We start from the raw sequence: 18,332 nt of genomic DNA, 5'->3' as shown, positions 1-18,332 counted from the left end.
TCCTCGCTCAGACGTGTTTCATGTCAAATATCGGGGATAAAGACTGGCAGAATGTTTCTTCCTTTTAACGCTAATCCCCAGCCGTTGGAGTCAATACAGCCGAGTGTGCTGATTTTCAGAAGGCCGGCTGATGAAAAGGATCAAGGCCGCGGAAATAAGCCGCCGAGGAGGAGGAACCGGGGGGGGTCACCTTGGCTTGGTGAAGGACGCCGCCCAAAGTTTCGCTCGCCAGAAGTGTTTGTTTGTGCACTTCAGAATTGGAGGCTCGATGTTCACTTGAACCCACTGGACCTTGACACCTGAAGCTTCGTGTCAGTCGTGTTCATCATTCACAGCTATATTGTCTCCCACTTATGTTCGCACTCAATTCTGGGCTTTAAAGGTGCCGCATTATGCTCAATTCAGCTCAACATTAGTCTCCAGTGGCTCATGGAATTCCACCTTGCTTTCAGGTTTCATGGGTAAATTCACCTGTTTTAGGTCACTTTAAGTCTCATTTTATTTCCAGTGGGAAAACTAGCTCATGGTCAAATAAGGGCGACACCTGACTCCTTCTATTTCCAAACTTTCCTGGTCCAGGTCTCTTGCCCAAAAACACAACTCCAGCAGCCTGAAATCTCTGCGTCCCATTTCATCTTCACATTAAAACTAAAAACAATCCAGCCCTGTTTCCTTCAGTCAGAAATGATCTCTAAAATAAAAGCCATATTCCAAATGAATATTCACCCACCCAAACTGCTACACCTCTCACTGGCATCAACCAGAAATCTGGTCCAGAAAGCAGCAGCAAGGCTGCTATAAGTGCTATTTACTCATGCTATATTGATAAAAGTCCTCCATTATGTATCAATTTGGAGCCATTTGACAGCATTATTTGCACTAAATATGTCTATATCTTAACTTGTGCTGCAATTTATCAACACGTGAACTTCTACATTTTTATTTTATTTTATTTTTTACCCTATATTCAAACATAAACATGGCATTCTTCTGAATTCTGCTTAAATGATTTGACTACTTTACTAATTTTACTAATTTTTTTAATATGTTTTTATTTGGCAGCTGTTTTACCTTTTTGTGGTGTAGAGTGTAATTCCTCTGCACCTCAAAAAAATAAAAAATAAATAAATTCAAATTCATTCCACTCTCAGATCCCTGACTGTTAAACGCGCTAATAATTCAAGTTTTCACTGTGTTCAAAGAAAAAAAAAGAGAAAATTCAACTTCTGTGCGACTCTGATCCACTGTCACATTAATCCCGGTTCATTATTAGATAAGAATGCTGTAGGATCCACACATTTTTCACCGCAACATTGAGCACTTTTAGACTGAGCTTCCCACGTGTATCCCGAACCAAACTGGCCCCAGCAGCAGCAGCAGCAGCAGCAGCAGCAGCAGCTTTGTTGCTCTTGCTCTTTCATGAGCCTAAATGACTTGACGCTTGTCAGGCTTTTGTTGAGTTATTCATAAACCCCGCAGCACTCCGCTCCAGAGACAGAGACATCACTGTCATTTTATTCATGAGGATTCCGCGTTTCTCATTTATTTATGATCGTATTGATCTGGCCAAACTTTGGAAGTCAAAGTGAAGTGATGCTGCCATGAGAAAAACAACACAATCACAACAGTAGCATTCGACCAAGGCCAATTCCACCCACTGATTCTGTAAGAAGGAGCATTTGTTGGGATTTCATTTGCTATTTTTATTTTTTTTCTCCAAAAGAGGCTCGAGTTTACTACAATTTCCGCCTCTGGTTGCTTTAAATCAAGCAATTATTAACAATTAATATAAAAAAATATAATATAAAAATTATATGTATATATATATATATATATATATATATATATATATATATATATATATATATATATATATATATATATATATATATATATATATTTTCATTCATCTTTAGAGCAGGACTCATTTTGACCTGCAGATGTCAGTGTGGTGCCAAGATTCTCCACAGGATGAAGTCATGTCTGATGATGTGGAGGAGCTCAGTGTTCTTCTGTCACTAGTTAGTGGGGACGGTGAGATGGAGAAGACAGGAACGGCAGGGAGAGAAGGAATTTATGGCTCTTCATTAGTCGGCTGGCTCCCATCTGGCCTTTTCCTGATTCAGCTTCTATCGACTCCAGGAGCGTTCGCTCCATCTTGGTGCTTCACTGCTCTGTGCACCATGTTGCTTCAGGCAACTCTTCAGTTGAAAAATATGCTTTTATCAATGGTTCTTGGCTTTAACATTTCACTATTACAAATGAGAGAAAGGTTTGATGGTCGTCCGCACGACGGTTACTCGCCATTTTACCAATATTGTGACACCCCTCTGGATCCCACAAGTGAACACTGTCAGGTTAAACATCAGAAAGCTTTAGTGCCGATGCCAGCGAGGAACTGGAAAGCGCTTCAGTGCATCGTGCCATAATGAACAAATAAAGTCATATATATATATATATATATATATATATATATATATATATATATATATATATATATATATATATATATATATATATATATATATATTCATAATAAAAATAAAATAATACATGAATAAAAATAAACAATAATAATAAAAGTAATAAATAAGAAAAAAAAAAGACTATTAGTTCTAGATTTTTTCCCCCCACATTTTTACTATGCACGTGTCCCATTCAACGTTTTACAGCACGTGAAGTAATGAATACATCGATAAGTGTCGGCTTGGAAAGAGGGAGTGAAGTACAGTGTTGAAGGACGAGGACTTGTCCATCCCTCATGACAAGTGGCCTTCAATCTCGATGGTGAAAGTCATCTGCAGAAACCCTGGTATTGTGTTTTGGTGGTTCATTCTCAGGTGGGTAGCTTATGGTCAACAGACTCCACTCGAGATGTTGTGTCTTGGTTTGTGTTTGCTGAGAGGGGATGGTTTCCAAACAAACCCTTGGTTTAGCGCTTCATGGCTCTTGGATTTTGAGGCACATGCTCATCTCCCTCCATTGTTTGTCCCCGCTGAACTCTGACCCCGCTCACGCTGCGGTGAAACCAGAAAACCGATCGCATTTGACTCCTGAAATAAAAGAGGAAGTGGAGCACGAATGGGAACCTGACAAGGTGTCAGGAGTCAAGCTCAAGCTCGAGGATGCTTCTCACCCCCGTGCCATGCGTTCACACTCATACACTGTTAGCTCCAACTTCGCCGCTGCCTCCTCGTGTCTGCCGAGCAGCTTCCTCTTGAAGTCCTCAGACATGAATGGGAGCCCTGCAACGGCCTGGCCACCTGTTCAGGAGGTGCCTCTTTGGGATGGTTAGGCTCCTGAATGAATGAAAGAGCAAAGCTTTTTAGTGATGAAAGAACAGCTCTTATCTGACCTCCAGTTCCATAGTGTCCGTGACCTGAGTCTCGACGGCGGGAAATCTCTTGCCACATGAGCAGCTGAATCCGACGTCACTGAAGCTGAATAAAGTCGTACCTCGGATGTCGACCACAATTCGTTCCAGACGGCCGTTCGAGAAGCGATTTGTTTGAAATCTGAATCGATTTTTCCCATTACAATGAATGGAAAAAGAAAGAATGCGTTCCAAGCCTTAAAATAGTCTTTTGTAGGAGTGAATGTAGCGTGTCTGCTGCAGGTGGCTGTTCCTCTATGTGTGTGGCCGCTGCATGTGGGAGGGGTTGCCGAGTGAGTGAGGTCTCTCCAGAAGTGAAGAGGTGCCCGGTGCGTGTCCAGCTCTGAATGTGCGCTTCTGTGCAGTTTGGCTGTGACAAAGTCATAAACCAAGTCACGCTCTGTCCCAGACTCGCCTCATCCCTGTCCCAGCTCCAGCCCACAACAGGACATCAAACCCTGGAGTGAGCGCTCCAGCACCTCCCCTGTGACACTCTACCACGGTCCAGTGAGGAGACAGGAAAGGTTTTACACCTCAATATGAAGAAAAAACAGCCAGTAAATGTAGCTAACGGGACACGTCTGCATACAGAGGCTGCGTTATACACAATAACAAACTGTACTTGGTAAAGTCCTGTTGCTCCGCAGATGTTGTTGTTCTCCATTTGTCACTAGCTTCTGCGGTTAAGTTTCCCCGACAGCCGTATGTCACCAATTTGGAGGAGAAATGATTGTGTAGCAAAGATGCCCTTCCCTGAAACGTATTCATCTGAAATGTGGCATGAAAGGGGCCAGTTGTTCAGGCACAGCAAATGGTGGAATTAACAACAAAGAGTCACAAGAAACGTCGTCCCGCCGCATCAACCTTTAAATCAAATGGTGTCTTCATGTGAACCAACTATTCAAGCGTCAGTTGTGAACAGGAGAACGCAGAGGAGGGGAGAAGGAGCACATGTTGCGTTCCCGCTTCAGGGAGCCGACATGTTTTCCGATGTGGCCCACAAACAAATGGCTTCACCCCGCAGACGGCGTGCGGCTGATGTGCTTGATAGCAGTGACGGCAAGCGCTGCTGTTGCGAATCAGTGTGGGAGTCACACACACGGAGACAGATAGAGAATCGATAGCATGGGTTTGTGTGAATGATAGCAAGCCTTATCTTGTGAGGAGTCTGGGGAAATGGTTCAATGCCTCTTCAGTTTAAACAGGGCTTATTTTTCTCCCTCTCACTGGGTGGTTTCTCAGGTCGCTTTTCTCCCTGCTTCTCACTCGGCTGCATGTTGAGATATGGAAAGAGACAAGCAACAGCTAATATTATTTCTTTGCCTGAAAGTACTCTGACAGTTTTGGAACTGTAACTCTCAGGGAAGTCGTAAAGTACCTTGCTTGTGTTCCGGAGCTGTCACATGTATCGTCACATGTACCTGAACCTGGTCTTGACTTTGCACTGTCCGGTGAGAACTCATAGCTTCAAAATGGACACAAACAAAATCTTTTATGAATAAACAAATTCATACATGAGGGAAAATGGACGAACTCTCTCTCGCTCGCATGAGGGTCAACGGTGGCACCACCAGCTCAAGCAAGACCAGTATAGCGCTTCATTGTGGAGTGTTGGGGCGCCTTTCGTCGGCGCCTTTTCAAGACTTTCAAGAGGTTTCTGGTCATTTTCATACCGAGTCGGCGGAGAGGTGAGATGACTGACACATTGGAAGAAGAATGTGACACAGGGAGGTGCGAGGTGCTCAACTTGGGCGAAGGTGAGGGACACTGGCTTGTTGTGACAAATGAGAAATTCTGATGTATCGATGGTTTGAGTCATGAAAATAATAAATATTAAACAGAAACATGTACAGAAATCAGAATCAGAATCAAATGTATTGCCATGGTCAGTGGGGATCCCACCAACCAGTCTGAGGGCCGAGGGGAAGAAGCTGTTCCTGTGACGGGAGGTTCTGGTCTGGATGGACCGTAGCCTGCTGCCAGAGGGAAGAGGAACAAACAGTCCGTGTCCAGGGTGAGAAGGGTCGGCTCTGATCCTTCTCACCCTGGTCATGAAAACCAGTGCCGCATGATGCCCTGAAAACACGCCTTGTGTTTTTTAGTACTTGAAAATCATCACATGCTAGACATACAAAACCAGAGCTGTAGACTGACCAACAAAAATATGCATTTGATAAATGGGCTCAGACACCAGAAAGAAACTCCTGAGCCTCACTTCTATTTTAAGTCACTCCATTTTCTCTAAATTGAGCACTTAAAATCGAACACCTGCACCTAAAATGCAACCCCAGGCTGAAGGGCAGACCAAGCCCTGAGGGCGGTTACAAGACCCTGAGTAAGCCTCCTCAACTGCAGCTGGGCCACGTGCCAGGACGAGAATGAGAAGGATGAGAAGAGAATCAGTAAACTTGCAGCCAAGTTCAGAGAGGACAACATTTTCACTACTCCAGACATCTGGAAAATGAATGTTCCCCCAACCTGGAGCGGAAGAGCCCACATGGGCAGTGTACAAATGCCTCCCTTCAACTCTCTCAACACTAGTTTTTCACTCCCAAATGCAAGTCTGGAGCGTGACCAGAGTGTACGGAGACCAAGTCCAAGAACAAGACAGAGCATACTATTACTGTTAGTCACATCAACTCATGAATTTCTTACAGCAAAGGAAATCAAGAAATGAGATGCTTCCAATGCAGCAAACGGCTGGTTAGTCTGGATTCAGTTTGGTCTCAGGTTTGGTTCAGCTTCAACACATGAGTTTCGGTCAAGGTTGTGTTATTTATATGTTGCTTGTCTTGTTGATTTGTGTCTTTAGTTCCCAGCCAGAGCAGGTGCTCTGCAATCTCTGTGACAAATGGTGACACAAGTGGGACAGGAAGGAAGGCGACACGATGTTCTGGTGAGGCATCCATCTTGCATCAGACCTTGCTGGACTGTGTTCACGGATGAATCAACGTGAGTCTGTACCCTGCAACAACTTGAGCTACCATTTTCTATGAAAGGTTCCCATCAAAGTTCACAGTCGAATGCAAAACTGTTGTGTTCTGTTTGACATTGTCTTAGTCCACTGTGCAGTTTCCACTAAAGACGCAACCAAGTCAGTGACTTTCCAACCTGTTTTTAATACAGCGGAAGCTGATAAAACCGAACCTTGGTCAAACTGCTGGAACATATCAAGTTTCATGATATAATTGACATTCTCACCCGCATCCTTATTTAGAGTAAAACCATTATCATTAAAGCCTATAAATTTGGAGTCAAACAGGGCTATTAATAATTTAGCGGAAACATTCCTGATTAAAATGTGGGTGAGGTGGCAGCGGGTGCTTCAGTGGAGCGTTTGAAGTCCACAGCTGAAAGTGGTGGTGGAAGAGTAGCTGCAAACCCAAGTGTAAACAGAGCAACATGTACCTGACATAGCGGAGGTGGTCTCTCTTGGTTATGCGACGTAAATGCAGGTGTACGCCGTGTACTCACTGTATACTGTCAAACATAAGAGCATTATTTTTATTTCTATTTTTCAGGTTTCGATCACAGAGTTATGAAAGAAAAAAGTTCTGATGGGTCCTGCCTCCGCACTTCTGCAGCACGAAGCTAACAACGTTGGGAAAGCCTGAGCACTGGCGGAATGCTCCGGGAATACACAAGAGCCATGGTGGAACTCACCAAGATTCTTCCGAAAATATGCACGAGCAGCGCTGTGAGTGTCGGCGACACACGAGGGGTGACGGACAGACATTTCCTGCTCTCTCTGACAGATGGTGTCAGGGGTGGGATGGCCCCATAAGGCTTTAAAAAGTATTTGCTTGATGCCTCTGAAACACATATTCAATTTGATAGTGTCACATACTGACTACGCAGAAGTCATCTTTTTCACGCGCATGTTCACACCAGTGTGTTTCTCCTGTGGCATTTCCTGAGGCTCTGTTTGTTACCACACGTCCGATGTTGCTTCACATAAAAAGTGCCCATGAGCTTGACTCACTGGACCGAAAAGTGCGGTGAGTGAGTCAAGGTCATGACCACTGAAGGTTCTATTAAAGTGCCACCGAAGCTCCGTTCAATAGTGGACCCCTAAGGAGTGACACCCCCGTACCCGGGCCACGTCCATGTTTTTGATGCAAGAGGGGAAACGGTTACATTTGAAGCTTACTGAAGCTTCAGTATTGGACGCAAAAGTCCACTTCATGACGCCTTCGGCCCTGAAGGAAACACTGCTGATGTAAGAGGAGCCTGTGATGCTGGGACACAGATGTATTACCATACCTTACCACCAGGGATGGGCGATAACTTATCGCGCACGAAATACCGCCAAACACAATCTCCACAATGACAATTCTGCATCTCACGATAAATTCAATAAACACGTTACACACTCGCTGTATTGGACCTGCACACGTGAACATGACGAGACCACGATGGCACGCCACACTCTCCAGCTCCGCGGGGGTTTGACTGCCGACACCGACAGCTGTGGAGAGTGTGGTGGACTTTGGTTCACCATTGTAGTTTTTAACTCATTTTTTTTTAGTGACACTGGTCAACGCTGAGTCTCTGGATCGCTTCAGGGAGCCGACATGTTTTCCGTTGTGGCCCACAAACAAATGGCTTCACCCCGCAGACGGCGTCCGGCTGATCTGCTTGATAGCAGAGAAGGCTAGCGCTGCTGTTGTGAGTCAGTGTGGGAGTCACACACACGGAGACAGATAGAGAATCGACTTTGGTTCACCATTGTGGTTTTTAACTCATTTTTTTTAGTGACACTGGTCGACTCTGAGTCTCTGGTTCTGTGTTTATTTTATGAGATGGAGTGGTCCTCATAGGGTCTCTGACGCGCTCCTCTGCCTTGGTTCACATCAACACATGCAGGTCTCCCACTGCACTGGTGGAAATAGTTGGATATTGGACGGACATCCGCTCGACCCGGCATCAGTTAGGGACCATCAACAAATTCTAAAACGTTCAAAGTATTTGTGAAATATTAAACAAGGCAATGAAAAACCACCAGTTTAGGAGAGAGAATTGTGAAAATGTTTTTCATCACACAAGAGAAAGGATTGACAGTTTGTACCATGATTTGGAGAATAGAATATGACTCAATGATCATTTATTGAGATACAGCAGACAGAATTTAACCCCTAAATAAAACGACCAGGTTCTACGAGAGACAGTGAATTTCTCATCTCTACACTTAACTATTATATTTAGACATACACAAACAATGATGCTGGAGACAAACTCCAGTCATAATTTTCACTATGAAACAGTTTCAGGAGAGACTGTAGTGTGCACAACACGTGGATAGAATGAAAACGGATTTATCGTGATAATTATCGTTATCGCCAAAATGACTACATTTATCGTGATAACTTTTTTTGTCCATGTCGCCCAACTCTACTTACCACCTTTATCTATGGAGCACTTAAAAGCAGCAGATGACTGTTCAGTCAATGATGACTAAATGATGGATCACAGCTGCTTGCTCCCCAGGTAGCCGACACAATCGATCAACTCTGCGGCTGTTTTATTTCCCCTCACCTGGGACAGAGGTGAATGTCGCTGGCTCGCGACATTCAACGCCACATGAAGACAGTGATTTTGAGGCATGAGAAGGACCCACCCAGGAGAGATGGTTTCAGGAGCGAGCACACGGCTTCTGAGCTTGTTTGAAGGATGTCTGTGTCCCTCATGCTTGAGTGAGGCCTCTGCTATCATTGTTGCGGACCGTGAGAAGAGATGTTTTTACAGTCTTGGAAAAAAAAGAGAGCAGAGTTGCTGATGGGTCACTGCATGGCTGCCACAAAAATATCGTCAAACCCGCCATCTCCGCATGACCAAATAAACGCTCCCAGGTTTGTCCTCGGGTTAGTTCTGGATTAATAAGTAAACACACTTGAAGGCATCATCTTGTCCTTCTGCCTCTATCAAATCCGGATGAATAAAACATGACTCCTTTGCTGTGTCAGAACCAGTTACGCAGACTCTTCACACCTTTAAGCACCCGACAAAAATTACCCTCCTTTGACAAATTAAGTAAAAGCCCGCAAGGCTGAGTGAGATGAAGGTTGCAATCACGGTTGACTGATCATAAATCTCGCCAGTAACATGCTGATTTAGAATTATCAGCACTCATAGATAGATCACCAACTACGTAGCTTTCAGGCCGCTTCCATTTACAAGACGTCTTGTTATTATGTACAAAATATATCACGCGAAAAACGCGCATTCATACTGGAATATATGGGAGAATTCTGAATCCGTGTTCAACATTCACTTCCCTGATCTCACCTCCTGGCGTGACCGCCTGGGGGCGCCGTCAAACTCACGGGTCCTTCGGCTAAACAGCATGAGTGACAAGCTTTATACAGCAAAACTAGGCCTCCAAGATGCAGCCCACAGGCGTTGTTGACTCCACCGCAGTGGTGAGGGGCAAGATGTTTATGAACGCAGCCATTTACTTTTGGCACAGCTGTATACTTTAATATCCACCTCTGAGGCTAATAAACTACGGTAAGTTTGATTTTTCCATCCCAATATCATTCTTGACTTATATAAAAAAAAACAAAACAGAGGATTCCTGCGCACCACTCTCAAGGAATGAGAGACATTTGTTTCCATCGTTCACTCTGAAGACGATTCCGTCGGAGTGAACGAGGCCCAGAGTATTTCCCAGGCGGGAAGTTTTATAGATGCGGTTCATCGCCTCTCGATCTGATACGATTAGGCTTTTATGAACACGAGTGAAAGCAGGGGAAGTAAGAGTCAAATGTTCCTCCATTTAGATACACGAAAGGCAAGGCTCCCGAAACTTCCTTCTTCCTCTTCCATTTTACTGACACAATTTCCTTCAGATGATCATTCAAGAGCTATAGAATATTGGCTTTGTTAATGAAGCCAATATTCACTTCAGATTTACTGAGTTTTGGATAAAAGCGTGTCAATTGACATGTAATGCTTCATGTGAAGCACAAGCATATTGATACGCAAAAATGACTCAAAAATGCAATGGTACATTTCACTCATCTCATAATTTGTATTTTAGTTTTAATTTTGTTCATCATAATAATTTTATTTTGTTAACAAGGCCTGTTTGTTTCTTACATTTAGATGCGAACCATTGGGGAATAAACAGCTTTCACCTGTACGTCTTCAATTACAATAATATGTTGAAAAGGACAGCACTAAACAAGTGAAACATTTTTGGAAATGGACAAAAAGAAAGTCTTTTCTCTGCCAGTGCTCTCTCACTTATAAGAATTTTCCGAGAAAACAATCAAATTCTGTTATAAATCTTCATACACAAGACTATCACTCAGTGCATACTGCCACATCATAATCTCCTTTTCGATGCATATGACTGAACCTGTAGGGTATAAAAGTCGACTCTGGGATGTCAACACATTTGGAGAGTTCACCTTTCACCAGACTCCACCTTTGCCCTGATGGTGATGTGCACTGACTTTTAAGTGAGTGGGAGAATATAAAGCACGCTAGCCTCGGGCCCCTGACCACCATCCGTTCCAATGTCAGTGCGTTTCACCATTCTCACTGGCCAATAAACAGCAGCAGTGACCGCCCCTATGATCTGCTTCCATTTCCTCCAAAGATGACACTAATACATCTGAACCTTCAAGTTGTATCAGGATTCCTTCAGAGGCATTCCTGTGAAAAGTCTTCTGCTAGAGCTGCGTTTTTTTTAAATTGCCTATTTTGGGATGAAAAAAAAGATGTTGTGATGTGAAGAAGATTTCAGATTGGCCCCAGTTTAAAGTCCTCGATGCAAGGAACCATACAAAGCGGAACCCACGTGTGGTGGAACACTGTGAGACTTGGATGCAGAACCATGGGCGTCACCGAACTGAGAGAAGAACACGCGAACCAAGACAAGGAACTGACTCTGAAATCGGAAGCAAACAGGACAAACAGGAACATGTCAGAAATAAAACAGACAAGACGGAAGCAAACTGTCGTTTGAGGTACTTTATATACCAAGTGACACGGAGATTACACAGAGCAAAATCCCACGACTTACCATAATGTCAACCTCCGTTTTCACACGCAACTCACAGCATCAGGATGTGCTGTGGAAGGACGGAACATGCGCGTCGACGGAGCGCCTCATGCATGATCAGCATACGCCGCTGAAGAATGACTTCGGTGTCACTATGGGACGCAAAAGTCCTCATGAAAATAGTCGCCAACTGACACATAGGGAGTGAGAATCCGCTCTTCAGAATACATCGATAGAGACAGAGGAAACAGTGCAGATGTTGAATCTTGAACATCCTCCTTCACAGCGAGGCGGATATGAGTCGCTCGGACTGTCGGCCAGGTCTAACGTCTTCAAAAGCATGAACGATACAGTTCAGGCCAGAGCTCATGATCAATATAACAACTCTCATAGAAAGTTTCTTTTGTCATATGACATTCATTGATGTATTTATTTTTTTATAAAAACATTTTATAGAACAAGGCATTTTGTAACTCTAATTCTATCCTTGGCATTTTCTTACTCTTTGAATGCAGACTTTCAACAACAGAGAGAATAAATAAAGAGAGAATAAATAAAGCCTTTTCCTTCCCCTTTCTTAAACTAATGCGATGAAACAATAGAAACAAACCGGTCTGTCGACGATTTTAGATTAAATAAACTTGCACCAAAAACAATAAGGGAAGCGTAGTTGCTCCTGAAGGCTCAATTTCCAGTCAAAGCAGTGAAAAGTATTGTGGTTTATGGTCCCATTTAGGTTCCACCTGACGAGCCTCTGCTGACCAGCGCAATGGAAATATATTACACCTCTGCAACGTTTGTGCATCTTCACATAATGGCTAATAATCTAGCGCGGCTCTCGGAGGATCTCGGATAAACTTGAATCTCTTCATATTCTCTCGCGAGTCCCTCAAGCAGGTGGAGCATTTAAAAACACACATTAAGCGGCGAAAACCTGCCGTAATCAAACACTGAATCAAGTGGCAGATGTCAGGCTCCAGGAGAGACAGTTTCTATCACACACAATATGCTCTTCCCCCAAGCGGCCTGTGCGTGGAGACTTCACCGCTCAGAAAACCGTGTGATAATGTTGACTGTGAGCTTAAAGTAGCTGCTGGTTTTTCTCTGATCACAGTGACTTTGGAGGTCATTTTGAACTTTTTTTCAAAGCTCTAATGGGTGTTCTTTTTCATCAACCCATCACACATGGGTTTAGCAAAGACAAAGTTCACGTTGGAGCGCAAGTTAGGACACATAAATAGTAACAAGAGGGAGGGACCTTCAAGCCAAAGGACAGAGGAAAACTATTTTTTCCGCGATGCACTCCTCGCCAGCTGGAACACTACACAGGAAGTAATATGTTTTTCACTCCATTGAAACCTCTACGCGTCAACATGCAACGCAGAAGGCTGCCTTTGGCGTCACGATCAGACGCAGATGTCCACTTTCCCAATGTTGCTATATTATGCCATAGGAGTGAGGATGGGTTCATCTGTCAGGGACTGTTGTGCACAGAACCCAAGTGCAAGTGGTAACCAGCATCAGTGAGACTCATCAACGAGAATAAACTTTATCAATGTATTAATACATGAGGGAACACAAAAGCAGACAGAAGGAAGAAGCATCACCGAAGTGGGAGTAAACACGAACAGAACCGATGATCTGGTAACAGAGAACAAGCAAGAATCCAAACACAAAGAAGGAAAAACCGAATCACATGGAAGTCAGTCACTCACTTGTGCGGTCCAATATATCAGTACAGAAATCCAGAATACACATGAGGGTCAGACACTCAAAAGATGAAGTGCAATAAAATACAACATGGTGGTCAAAAACTCAGGGAAAAGGAAGGAAATGGGAACAAAAGCTTGTGGTGAAAACACGTGGCGTTTCCCTCTCCCTTCGTGTGTTGTGTCCTCCGCGCTCCACTTTGGTGTCGTCGCCCTCAGTTTACATTATTGTCTGTGTATTGTTTACTTGTTCATTGTAATAAATATTTTGAGTCCTCTGTGAGTTTGGATTCATCTGCTCTTGGGTCATCTTAGATTAGCAGACCAAGAGATCAAGAACAGTCAAGAAGGAGGGGCGTTGAAAGTGAACAGTGGGGGCAGAGAAATTTATTGTTTTGAATATCAGACAGTGATATCACTGTGAAAAAAGTATCATACCGTTGTAGCGACCACATCAAAGTTGCAATACTACAGGCATTGGGCCGCATGTGGCCCCCGAACCATACTCTGCACACCACTGTTCTGAACACTGACTGGAAGGGAGATGCGACTGATGATGGTGAGCATCTCAGTCAACGACAATTCTGACATTCTATCACAGTTCTTTTTGTCTAAGCCACGTTTACGCTCCAGTTATCGTCACGTGGCCAGTGTTTTCACGGCGTCTTGTCTTCCTTGCATGACAAAGCAGCGGCGGTGAAAATCTGTCGTCAGTTTCACAGCACTAAGACAAAGATGTTTGTTATAGTCCTCGGGAAGCTTTCCAAACAAAGCACATGCTGTTTTAAAGTGATTGATCGTGGATGCACGCATCACCTCTCCATGCACATTCGCTGAACTCCTGACTTAGGTATTCATTTGATTAAACTGATGTGGAAATAAGAAGTATCCTCCCTGCTGGGCTTCCTGCTAACTGGCCACACCTCTTCAATCTCCGCGCTTTCTCTCCTTTCTTCTCATTTTAATCAGTCCACCAGGAGGCCGGCTCTGTAGGAGGCTGAATTATTGATGCCGGGGCCACGAGGAGAAGCAGGCAAAACAGACGGAGGAGAGATGGACAGAAAGATTAGTGTTGGAAGTCAGCAAGAACATTTACCTTATTGGGCCCTGCAGAGGGACTTGGAAGTGATAAGAGGCCAAGAGACTGGACGCTAATGGAGAAGTCCTCTGTAATGAGCCTGTCACATCCAAAGTTTTTTTCTTCTTCTAATGACTCTGGACGTCGGGGCGGAAGATGGGGAGCTTATAGAAGTGCAAGAGTGATGAAATCCTTGGAAAGAATTCACAAGGAAGCTGGTGAAAATGTTTAAGAACCTGGTCCGTCCAGTCAACTGGCTTTTATTTCAGTCAAGCTGCAACTGTGATGTTTATGTTGCGTGTCATGTGGAGCTGACCTTCAAAGGTCTTCATGCCCGACTTGAACACAAGGGGCGAGCTCACTCGTCTTTGGCCCTTTAGGCGGGTGATTCTTAACTGCTGGTGGGTCGGATCCCAACAGAAAACCAAAACCAGTTCCACTTTGTTTCGTGATTTGGGTCATTTTGGGGTGATGGTGGATCCCGGGGGCAGATGTCACAGATCCATGTTAATGTAGCTGTAGAGACGTGAAAAGAAAATCAGGGCCGTGCACAAGTTAAAGTAGAGAAAAATACACTCAGAGTTTAGATGCTGGGAGGATGTCATTTTATAATGCAACTTCCAGTTGTGGTCCTTGTTTTCCTGTTTGACAGATGTGGCCAGTGAGCAGTTTTTTCCATTGTGATGGCACGTCTCAGCCCGGAACAAGCCGCCAGACAAGGTACCGCTCCTGATCTGCTCTCTGCATGCTTGGATCGAATCATTGTGGACCCTTTCTGATGTTACCAGCAAGTTCTCATGCGAGTGCAGTCGGTCATTTGTTTGGACCGTAACAGTTCCGTCTGGTGCCCTGCCTGTAGTTCTTATTGCTTTACTTGGACTATATTCAGGATTTTGGACCTTTTTAGTTTGGGATTTACCCTCGTCTTTGTCGACTATTTGTTATTAAAATATTTATTGGGGGCCGATCCGTTCACTTCCAAGTCTCTCAGTCGACTTGCTTTATGATGAACTTCATTCTGTTCACACCCCGACTACAGTCGGAACCAACTTCTTTGCACACTCAGGTAGATGATAGATCATAAATATTGAACACATTTAACATTTACTATTGACAACATCTAGATCGGTGATGCTTAACCATAGGGCCGGGGCCCACGGTTTGGCCGCGAGTGCCCCCTAGAGGGCTGCTAAAAGTTTTTTGTCTTCCACATTTGGGCTGCAAGACGCTCAGTTTAATACATGAGCCACGTATGGTGGCAGTAGTGAGTCACTGAATTGACTTGACAGCTGCAAATCTGTGAGAGTTACCAACAATGGAGAGGTTCTTGAAAAGAAGAAAAATGATAAATAAAGTGATGGCGCCCTCAACAGTAAAAACTGTTAGCTTTAGAACATTTTTTGGCGATACTTTCAGTTACACTTACTTATATCTTCTATGGCGTTGAAATAAAATACATTATTTTTATGTTATGATATTTAGACATGTATTCATTATATTTATTTTATTTTTTCTTCAGTAAATTTGATGAGTATGACTTGCACCCGGTTCTGCATCCGGTTGGACTTTTCTATTTCGCATATGTTTGCAATGATCACATGGTTTCATGTCATTTCACAAGGTTTTGTTTGTTTATGTGTAAGTAGATTATATATGGTTATTGATCACAAATGAAATCAAGAGTAATGAATCAGTTCTGTTACCTGAATGGGCCCCAGACCCATTTGTTCTGGGAAAGATGGGCCCCGAGATCACAAAGGTTAAGAACCCTTGATCTCGAGTAGCTACTGTGGTGGGTATTACATGAATCTTTCTGCTTGAAAAACCTGTCTGAGAAGATAGGTGGCATGGATCCGAGGTGTGTCGAAGATAAGGCACTGGAAACTCCAGTGTTCACTGAATAAAAGAGTCAAGCTGTCTATGTGGCTTATAGATATAAGTCATCGACAGGTCACCGTCTCCACTGACCCGTGCGAGTGCGGTACAGTTCGGCTGCTCATCATGATTCTGGCGCCTTGTTACTCAGGATAATGCTCTGAAGCTCGCCAGATGTGCTCCCCAGGGGAACAATGAAACCAGTCGCTCGTAGAGATGCGCAGACCTTCAAGTCAACAAAAGGCTTCCTTGAATCAGCGTGATAATAACAACTATAACTCACAGTTAATTGTCCCTCGTTCTTCTATCTATTGTGATTTTCTTTGTCGTCTTGACTTGTGAATAAAAATTAAAATATGTCCTTAAGAGTTTAATGGTTTCAGGTCTGTCACCTTTAATTTAACAATTGTAATCCATTTAAAGCAGAAAATAAATCCTTGTTTCTTGGGCGGATAATAAAAAAAGCAAAGAAAAAGGAATCTGTATTTATTTGTTTCCATTTAGAATCTTTTTTTAATACGAGACATTTGAAATATTGAAATATCTCCCATCCAGACTACAACCATTATTAGGAAACAACGCGATGTTATCATGACATAACATGATAATTATCATGTAATAACTTGATAATGTCATGAAGTTTTGTGATCCAAAAATGGGAATCCCCTGCTGGCAGCCCTGAGCTTCTCTGTATTACAGCCATATACGACCTAACACAACATAGAAGACCTGTTTAACCAAGGTTTTGCATTTCGATTGCTATAAGATAAGAGAAAAGAGAAAAACATTTCCAAAAAGATAAGAGTATAGATACTTGAAAGTAAATGAAGCTATACCTTGAACTTGACGGAGGTGTTGAGATGAAACTGGTCACAAGAGTTCATCAGCATCATGTAGCCTGCGGCCTGACTCTCATGGATCACTTGGATGGGAAAAGTGCATGGCTGGTGACGGTCCGCCAACTGACAACCCTCCCAGAAAGAACAGTTTGCTTAATTATTCAGGATTATGGAAATGACTGCTGCCCCCCTGAGGAAGACCCACAGCATAAGCAGTGAATTAACGTCCTGCCTTTAAAACCTCTCTCAATCATCTGCTACGTGTATCCAGGAGACGTCATTTCCATTTCACTCATCTGGCCGGGAGACCTGGACGCGAGCCGCCGGTCCCCCACAGACGCCCAACCTCAGTAGTGCTCATTAGGAAGAGCAGTGACGGGACCCGGGCAGATTCATGACACAAGCTGCTTTGGAAAGACAATAAGCACCATTTGTTTATATGAACACAGACAGAGCAGGGATCCACTCTTTTGAGTTGTACCTTCAAATCTCAGCCGATCACAAGTGGAACACAACAAGGAGGTGGACGTCAGTATCGTGGTTTTCTGCCTGTTTGTAATGAAAAAATGGCGAAAGTGTAAACACCAGGAACATGTCTGAAGTCTTGCATCCTGCCTGGACATTTGAAAACAGGGGAAGATGTCAACAGAATGGACTGAGAGTCACTTCTCATGACTAGAAACAAGTGTTTTTATTGACGTCAATTCAGTGACTGTCAAAGCTCCACCTTCTCAGTCCCATCGCTTCTGGATTGACTCTGTTGTGCTCCAGTTTCCGGTCTTCCAGCTTCTTCTTCTATGTTCCATTTCCTACGTGTCTTAAATGGACTTGCAGTGTCACCAGTCGAATCGCATTAGATCGTATTGTACAAGAACAGGAACCGAGTGCTGCGAACCGCGATTCACTTGCACTGTAAGAGCAGCAGCTGAGTAGTGCTTGAAAAACTGTTTACCCACCTATTTGTCTTGAAAGCTTGTTGACCTTTGGGAACTACATTTCTTGAGGGACCACATGATACGCTGGGTCTGTCGTGCGGGCTGTCAAACTAAAAGAATGGATGATGAAAAATGTCTCAATATTATGGAGGAAAAATGAGTAACAAGGACAAAATATAAACAAAATGAGAAGAAAGATTTGTTGAAGAGACCCTTCAGACCTTTGAAATTATATATTAATACATCTATAATGTATGCATATAGTTAGATTTAAAATAGTTGTGGGTTATAAAAAGTATGTTTTTGTCAGCTGTCAGAAACATTTCGACATGTTCAGCCTCATACTTTTACTGTGATTTCTTGAGGGCCACATATTTACAGTCAAAGGGCTGCATGTGGCCCCCGGGCCACACTTTGCCCTGGTCTGATCTAGATCAACATATTGTCTCGTCTCACAGGAAGAGAAATATCTCATGAATAAGCAACTTACCAGAGAAAAAAAAACAACCTCGGTG

The sequence above is a fragment of the Synchiropus splendidus genome, chromosome 2 (assembly GCF_027744825.2).
Source record: "Synchiropus splendidus isolate RoL2022-P1 chromosome 2, RoL_Sspl_1.0, whole genome shotgun sequence".
In the NCBI taxonomy this organism is placed as follows: domain Eukaryota; kingdom Metazoa; phylum Chordata; class Actinopteri; order Syngnathiformes; family Callionymidae; genus Synchiropus; species Synchiropus splendidus.
The sequence above is the reverse complement of the archived record's forward strand: the minus strand, read 5'-3'. Positions refer to the sequence as shown.